This window comes from Agrilus planipennis, unplaced genomic scaffold (assembly GCF_000699045.2).
Source record: "Agrilus planipennis isolate EAB-ADULT unplaced genomic scaffold, Apla_2.0 scaffold25, whole genome shotgun sequence".
NCBI classification, from domain to species: domain Eukaryota; kingdom Metazoa; phylum Arthropoda; class Insecta; order Coleoptera; family Buprestidae; genus Agrilus; species Agrilus planipennis.
The window spans coordinates 958,696-966,545 of record NW_020439112.1 but is presented as its reverse complement, the minus strand read 5'-3'; positions in this window follow the sequence as shown (position 1 = coordinate 966,545).

Here is a 7,850-nt window from a genome sequence, read left to right as displayed (position 1 = left end):
TTTTTCAATAACAAGAATAATACTTGCATTAATTTTTGCGTACCATATTGCGGTCTCATTAGCACTAATTGCACGGTTAATTTGTGTGTCAGTCAGGTTCGACTATGTAAACCTTCTGTACTACTACGGTAACGCAAGTAGAAATCGCAAACCTGCTTTAGTACAGACAGAAGGTCTTTCCCATAGTTACTTGCGCTTCTTCGTCTGTGTCTGTTAGGTACAAATGAGAATTTTACACATACATATACAGGCAGTCCTTACCTTTATCTGCAAATATTACTTAGGTATGTTTGAAACACGACTGTCTACTGTCTAGTACTTACAGACCCGAAACTTGGACGGAGGTTAAAAGCGTTTGAGAAAGTAGGAAAAATGAAATGGAAGTCTATTAAGAAAAAGAGAGAGAGAGAGATGGTGGTAGGACCCCATATGAACAGAGTCCTATTTACTGCTGTATCCCCGATAATGGGACCGAGGTTTCATAAAACTGCTTCTCGGACACAAAAAGCTAGTTATAGATATGTTAGCGGAAATGTAGGAAATGTATACAATTCCTAGGAAATGTATAAAATATTGTTTCAATGATTTTTTAATACACACATATCCTGGGAAATGTATATATTTCCTACGAATTATATGAAATTCCGATATTATTCCAGGAAATGTATAAAACTAACGCTTTCTGTGAAGAAAATACTCTAACGTATCAGACGTCATTGTTTGGTTAGGTAGATTTATGACAGATTCGAGTTTATTTAATGCCCCTGCTGGGCTGATATGTTAAAATATTTTATTCACAGTAAGCATTAGTTTATTACATTTCCTAGTACAATATCGGAATTTCATACAATTCCTAGGAAAAGTATACATTTCCCAGGATGTTTATATTAAAAAATCTTTGAAACAATATTTTATACAGTTCCTAAATAGCCTCGTAATTGTATACATTTCCTAGGAATTGTATATAATTCCTAGATTTCACACATTTCGCGTAACAGAGACATATTAGAAGCACAAATAGGAGTAGAGAGGGGACCGAAAATGCATGTAATAGGTTAACAATGGTCGCATATAGTTGAGGATGTAAGATGTCTAAATTTGGGTAGATTGACCCAGGATAAGAAGAAGTTTTTGACCTAGGGATTAATGTTTATCTTTTTTATTGACACTGGTAACACTTGCGCTGATTGTAAGCAATGTAATTTTTACTAATGAGTTTTCAATTGACTGACTCTTCCTACTTTCGAACTATCTGTGTATCTAAAGAATCATTAAATTAAACGATAAGATAATGTAGGAGACATGGAGACAATACGTAATAAAAGTACCTATAAGTGACTCGTTAATTTCAATTAAGATATAAGACATAAAAATGTAACATTCTGTAATATTTACGTAAGTAAAGTACAACCGGAACTGATTGCATTTCTAATATGGTGACGCTACTATTTATTTCTATTGAGCGTTAACAAGAATTAGCAAATTCAATGTACGCACTTTATCCCTTTTCTATTTTTTTGTCTATTGTTACCCGTAAAGCTAAAATGGCCTCCGGCGTTCCTCTATTTCTTTTAAATCCAAATTGATCTTTCCCCAATAGTTCTTCCGCCCCTTTTGTCCACCCTTCTCTGCACAATTCTAGTTAAGATTTTTGACGCATTGTAAGTTAAGGTAATTGTTCTAAATGTCTCGCACCTCTCTTTTTAAGTATGGTTACTAACACGTTCCGTTTATGATCCTCCGGGACTTCCCCATCTCGTAAATGCGACTAACTAGTTAATTAACTAACATACGATAACATACATAGTGCTACATCGAACTCTTCTGTAATTATGGAATAACCAAGCTCATCTATCTCCACACTATCTTCCTTTTCTAGTATATCTCCCTAACTCATGGTCTGCGTATAGGTTCTCTAAATATTCTTTCCACCTGTCTGCCTTCTCCTCATTTTTAATACTGATGTACCCTATTTCTCTAAAATTCCTTTTAATTACACTAGTTCTTGCCCCCCCCCCTATAGTCACTGTGAACTCGAAACTGTTAGCATCATTGCTTCGAGTGGTCGAAATTCACTTTTGTGAGCAGTTTGTTTAATCACTTTCTTTGTAGAATTATTTGTAAATAGGTATGCAACACATCGTACACATCAGCTTAAGAAATTGCTGATACTAAGTTTCATTTACATAATAGTACTTTGTAGTATTTCAAGTCCCTGCGTCATTGTTATAACCTTCGGGGTGGGGATGGGTGGGATCGAAAGAGGAGGTCTCCCCCACCACTATACCATAAAAAGTTCGTGGCGGTCTCACCCCCATAAAAAGTTATGGGGGTTCAAAGTTAATAAATATGCCAATTTTTATACATTTCTAGGCATGTAAATATTTATATAGTCATTCTTAAACAATATTCAAAGGTAAAACTAATGAAAAATACATAAAAATATTGAGAAAGTTATATAAAACATTATTTAAATATCTTTATTATTTTAATGGGATAGGTTAGTTAGGTTAGGTTAGGTTATCGGGTTTTGTTCAAGTGACCACCCTCTTTTGATCCCCCACCTCCACCCGCTTGAAAATATTTTTTTTTATTGAGTTTTATTTGAATTATAGTGTATGAAAATTGACAAAATAATCAACTTTCAACCCCCATAACTTTTTGTGGGGGTGAGACCGCCGCAAATTTTTTTTATTGAGTTTTATTTGAATTATAGTGTATGAAAATTGTCAAAATAATCAACTTTCAACCCCCATAACTTTTTGTGGGGGTGAGACCGCCGCAAATTTTTATGGGGTTTTACTCAGGTGAACACCCTCTTTCGATCCCCCCTACCCTATTTCGATTTCCGCTACCCCCACCCCCATCTAACCCCCATAACTTTCTATGGGGGTGAGACCGCCACGAACTTTTTATGATACAGTGGTGGGGGAGACCTCCTGTTTCGATCCCACCCCCTTCGAAGGTGGGGGCCATCATCTAGACATTTACCCCAAAATTTATATTACCTATACATATATGCGACCAGCATGTCCGATTCCATTTTAGAATTGTGTCCACTTGTGGTACGTACTGTAAATGCGATTTCTTGACTGCTATACGTTCACTTGTCGCTTCGGATGATAAGCACAGCAGTTGCTTACCTGCTGACTTTCGTCTTAAATCCGAGATTACAAATATATACTGATTTTAAAATGACGGTAATGAGGATTTACAATTGATTTGAATGTCAGTGGTAGCCTTCGTTAAAGGATTTATGGAAGACTTGACGTCCGAAAGACGCCAGTACGTTACCAACGGAAAAATAACATAAGAACATGTAGGAAATAAAAAAAATTGCTCCGTCGGCTTGATATTATACTAAGTGTTCTGTAATATTCGTACAGAAGCTAGTCGAATAAATATTAGTATATTAATATTAGTCTGCAAGCGAAAAAAAACACAGAGTGTGGATATCGATTACGGAAATCTCTTTTTTTTTTTTCATCATAAAAAATTGTGCTTATGCAAGATTATCGGTTCTTATTAGTTTGCTACGTGCATCGATTAAAGTATTTTATTACTTAATTCGTTCTAGTACCTGTGATATCAGTTTTAATCAAATCAAAATTGTTGCGCATTATATGTATCTATTAACGTAATATATGTATTGTAAACATACGAATGCTGCCTTTGCGTAAATTAATTCTTTTTGAATTTCAACTGATAAGCCTTGAAAATGATAATAACAAAAGGCAGCATTAATACATTTTAACTAATGCTATTGCAATTTTCGTATTTACGTATTTGCTAATGCACCTAAAAAAATACCGGATCCGTCAGGAAATGAAATACATTCTAGCTTTTGAAGTATTTTACTCTAGACGTTTCCAAAAGTATTGAAAGAGTCAAAAAGTAAAGATAATCTAATAAATCCAAATAGTGTTCCTATCCCAAATTTAAGTCGAACAGGTTTCTTAGAAGCCACAATTTTGTTATCACGTTACCCCCCTCTCCCTGGAGCCCCTTTGACAGTTTAAAATTGTCTGTTTTCATTCGCAATTTCAAAATATTTCAAAAGAGCTTACCTCTACAATAAGCATGTAAATTTATTTGGATAAACTTGGTCCCTAATTGGGGATGACTTCTTTTGAGTGTCATAACACGTTCAGGTTTTTTAAACGGTTTTATGTGAGATTTTGGGATTTAATGTTTTATTTATTTCCAAACAAGACTAAGTGTCTAGAGACTTTATATAGATAACATTTACATAGGGACCAAAAGGGATTTATTATTGCAAATTTCTTTAGGGTTTTTCCTAAAATTTCACATATAGCACTCATGATTCTGCTACGGAAGAATCCAACATGCAACGGATTAATAATTGCTAAAAAAAAATATCTAAAACGTAATAATCGTTAGTAAAATGCGTTGATTGATTTTATCGAGACAAAATAAACAAATGTACTGCAGATGTTTTGTGATAATTCATATTTTAATAAAAACGTAACAACACAACCTGTTTAAGTGATTGTAATTAACTGCGTGTATTGTGTATTCGCTAAATAATTAAACGAAAATTTCATGTTTGTTCATTATAAATAAGCGGAGAACGACAATCTACGAGCGAGAGACTCGAATCTCTGAATTAACAATTTTATCGTTCGAGTCTCTCATACAGAGATTGTGAGAGATCCATAAAAACGCCTAGGCAATAACTGAGAGACTGTGAACGACTGTGAGAGACGCTGAAATACTTTGAGAGACTGAAAATTTTTGTCTAAGGATATCAACAGCTAATATAAGTGTGTTTCTCATAAACTTAATATTAAGTATTTTATTTCATTATCAGTATGAAGTAAAGTGAAGAATCTATTCAGCTACACCTGTAACCCATCAGAAAATACACTTTTCATTAAAAAGGAAATTACATCCGTTCACCTATTGAAATCATGAACGTTCACAAATGATAAAACTTAAGTACTTAAAAAGTAGCATACACAAGTGTCTATAAACATAAAAAACTATTTACGTTTTATGTGCGCACATATTACTAATTCCACTTAAGCTGAAGGATGTATTGGAAGATTTTTGAGGCACTACGTGTAGTTTATTCGTTTTTGAAATTCTTCCTCTAAAAACTACGCAAATGATGTAAGATTTGAGTAATAACATCAATCTCACAAACATAGATATAGGCCTTTTTGAGGATTCACTTTCATTTTTTGAATTTTTATTTTTTTTACTTTTTGGGCATTTTAATCGTGTGTAACTAACTATATTTCAAATAAAGAATAATTAAAATGGTAGATCTTACAATTAATCAATTGTTTAAACGGGCTAGTAATGAGGAACTTTGAGTTATTGATGAGGCTGTGAAAAATCCGTGCTTCAAAAACGTGTTTCCACTCTAGGTATACCTCAGACACTATTAACTACTGCGCCTTGCTCTGTCCCCTCTTTACTCCTGTTTCTGCTACAAATATATATCTACATAATTAGCCCTTTTCATGTCTCAAAAAAGTGCACAATTCTATCACTCTTGTTGACTTCTTTCCTTTATTATCCTATTGTTTCTACTACCTCATTGTTTCCCGAGATAAAAATGTTCAGTCTCTCAGAGTCTCTGAAAACGAGACTCGAGTCTCCGTCTTTCATCGAGTCTCTCTGGTGTCGCTGGAGTCTCAATTTTTCAGTTTTATTCAATCAGTCTCTCTGTGAGAGACTCGAATCGCTGAATTAACAATTTTGTCTTTCGAGTCTCTCATACAGAGACTGTGAGAGATCCATAAAAACACCTAGACAATAACTGAAAGACTATGAGAGACGCTGAAAGACTCTGAGAGACTGGAGAGACAGAAAATTTTTGTCTGGGGTTCTGACCTTTTCTAACCGTCATCCGCCTATAACACCACATCTTTTATTTTTTTTTTTTTTTTCGTCGTCCCCAGTATCCATATTTTGCACCCACCAAGAGCCTTTTGCTCCAAGCATACACTTACCAATTTTCTTCTAATTTGTAATAATTGATTAAGTACTAGGTACATACATAAACAGTGCGAATGTTTTTGTATAGTAACAATAATATTTATTATACGTAGATAAATCATATTAATCATCTAGAAGATAATACAATTTTGACTTTTGCTACTGGTTAAAAATCATTCATGATATCAGAAAATATGTGTGCACTATCTACATACATGCGTACTATGAGTACCCCATTACCTTTGTATGTACTTATATAGAATATGGATTGTTTTTTTTTTTAATCAAAAGCAACAAATTGTGTTGGTTTGCGTGATGCGTTTAATGCATTTTACACGTGTGTGACAAATGTGAAAAGATAGGAATTAATGGCGTTGCATGTTTGTCTGGAGCGACGTATTATCAGCAAGGATACCACTTGTACGGTGGTGTGTACGCTCATCTACACCTAAACAAAAAACAACATACAAAACAAATGAACTTTGCGGGATTTTAACGGGTTTTACAATACTTTAATTCGTCATTCTTGCGCTTGCTTGCGTGGTAATACTTTTACTGTTTTCAAAAGTTTGAGGAATGATGCAAGAATTACAATTACAACTATCCCTTGAAGGGGTGTGAAAAATATTTAATCGTGCAAATAGATAAATTATGGTGCAATTCTTCTAAAAGAATGTATTTATACAAATGAAAAGACGAAGGCGAAGACGTTGTTGTTGTAAGAAAGTCAAAAAAGTTCTTGAACGCTTTCCGGACATAGCGAAAATTAAAATTTGATTTTTAGAAAAACTTGTGCTTTTCCGTGATATCATATTGTATGATTTTGTAACGTAAGATATTAAAGGTGATTTAAAGCCTACTACTCACAGGCATGTAGATGTACGTACTTGTAAATACAATAATATAAAAGTTTGTGTTTTCAAATTAGATGCCAACGAAAAGAATGAAAGCTCTCGAACTATCTCAAATCATCATCATCACAAGGTCGTCAGTCCTAAGACTGGTTGGACACGTACCTCCACTCTTTCCTATCCTGAGCTAATCTTCGCATTTCCCTAAAACTAGAACATCTAGTTCTACCTTTACTCCTCCTAACTCCTGTTACTGCCTCTAATATGTGTATGATTAGCCCTTTATGCCTGAGAAGGTGTCCTACTAACCTATCTCGCCTATTTCTTATTGACTTCCTTCTCCTATTCTTTATAATACCTCTTCATTTCCAACCTTCTCTATCAACGGTATCATCCTCAGCATTCACCGGTAACACCACATTTCGAACGCTTCTAACCTTTTCTTTTCCGCCACGCCCACCGTCTATGTTTCGCACCCGTACAAAATCTTCGTTTTAATTGAATGACATGCAGCTAAAAGCATAGAATTTTACACTCGACCACTCGAACTTTTTGACGTAGAAATAGTAGAATTTATTAAGTAACTTGTAATAATCTCAATTTTGACATGTTTTGTTTTTAAATTATTTCAACTTTCTTAATTGTTACAATTTAATTAGTAATATCAACTAAACTACCTAATAAATGTATATCTGCTGCGATTTTATTTTTACAGATTCGGGTCCGAATTGTGATTTTTAATATTTTTGCTTACGAAGCAGCGGGCTAGTGCGATAAATTGTAAATATCACTGTAAATTTTCCTTTTTCGTTTTCTACGTGGGTCACCGTTGGAAATACGTACTCACGTTGGATATACGCATACATACGAGGGTGGATTGATAAGTTTCCGGCCTGACCAAGAAAAACAAGGTTTTTAAAAATTTTTTTTTTTTATTTCTCAACATAATCTCCTCCAAGGCTGATACATTTCTCATAGCGGTGTTCCAGTCTATTAATGCCATCTCTATAGACTGATTCGTCAAGCTCCTCA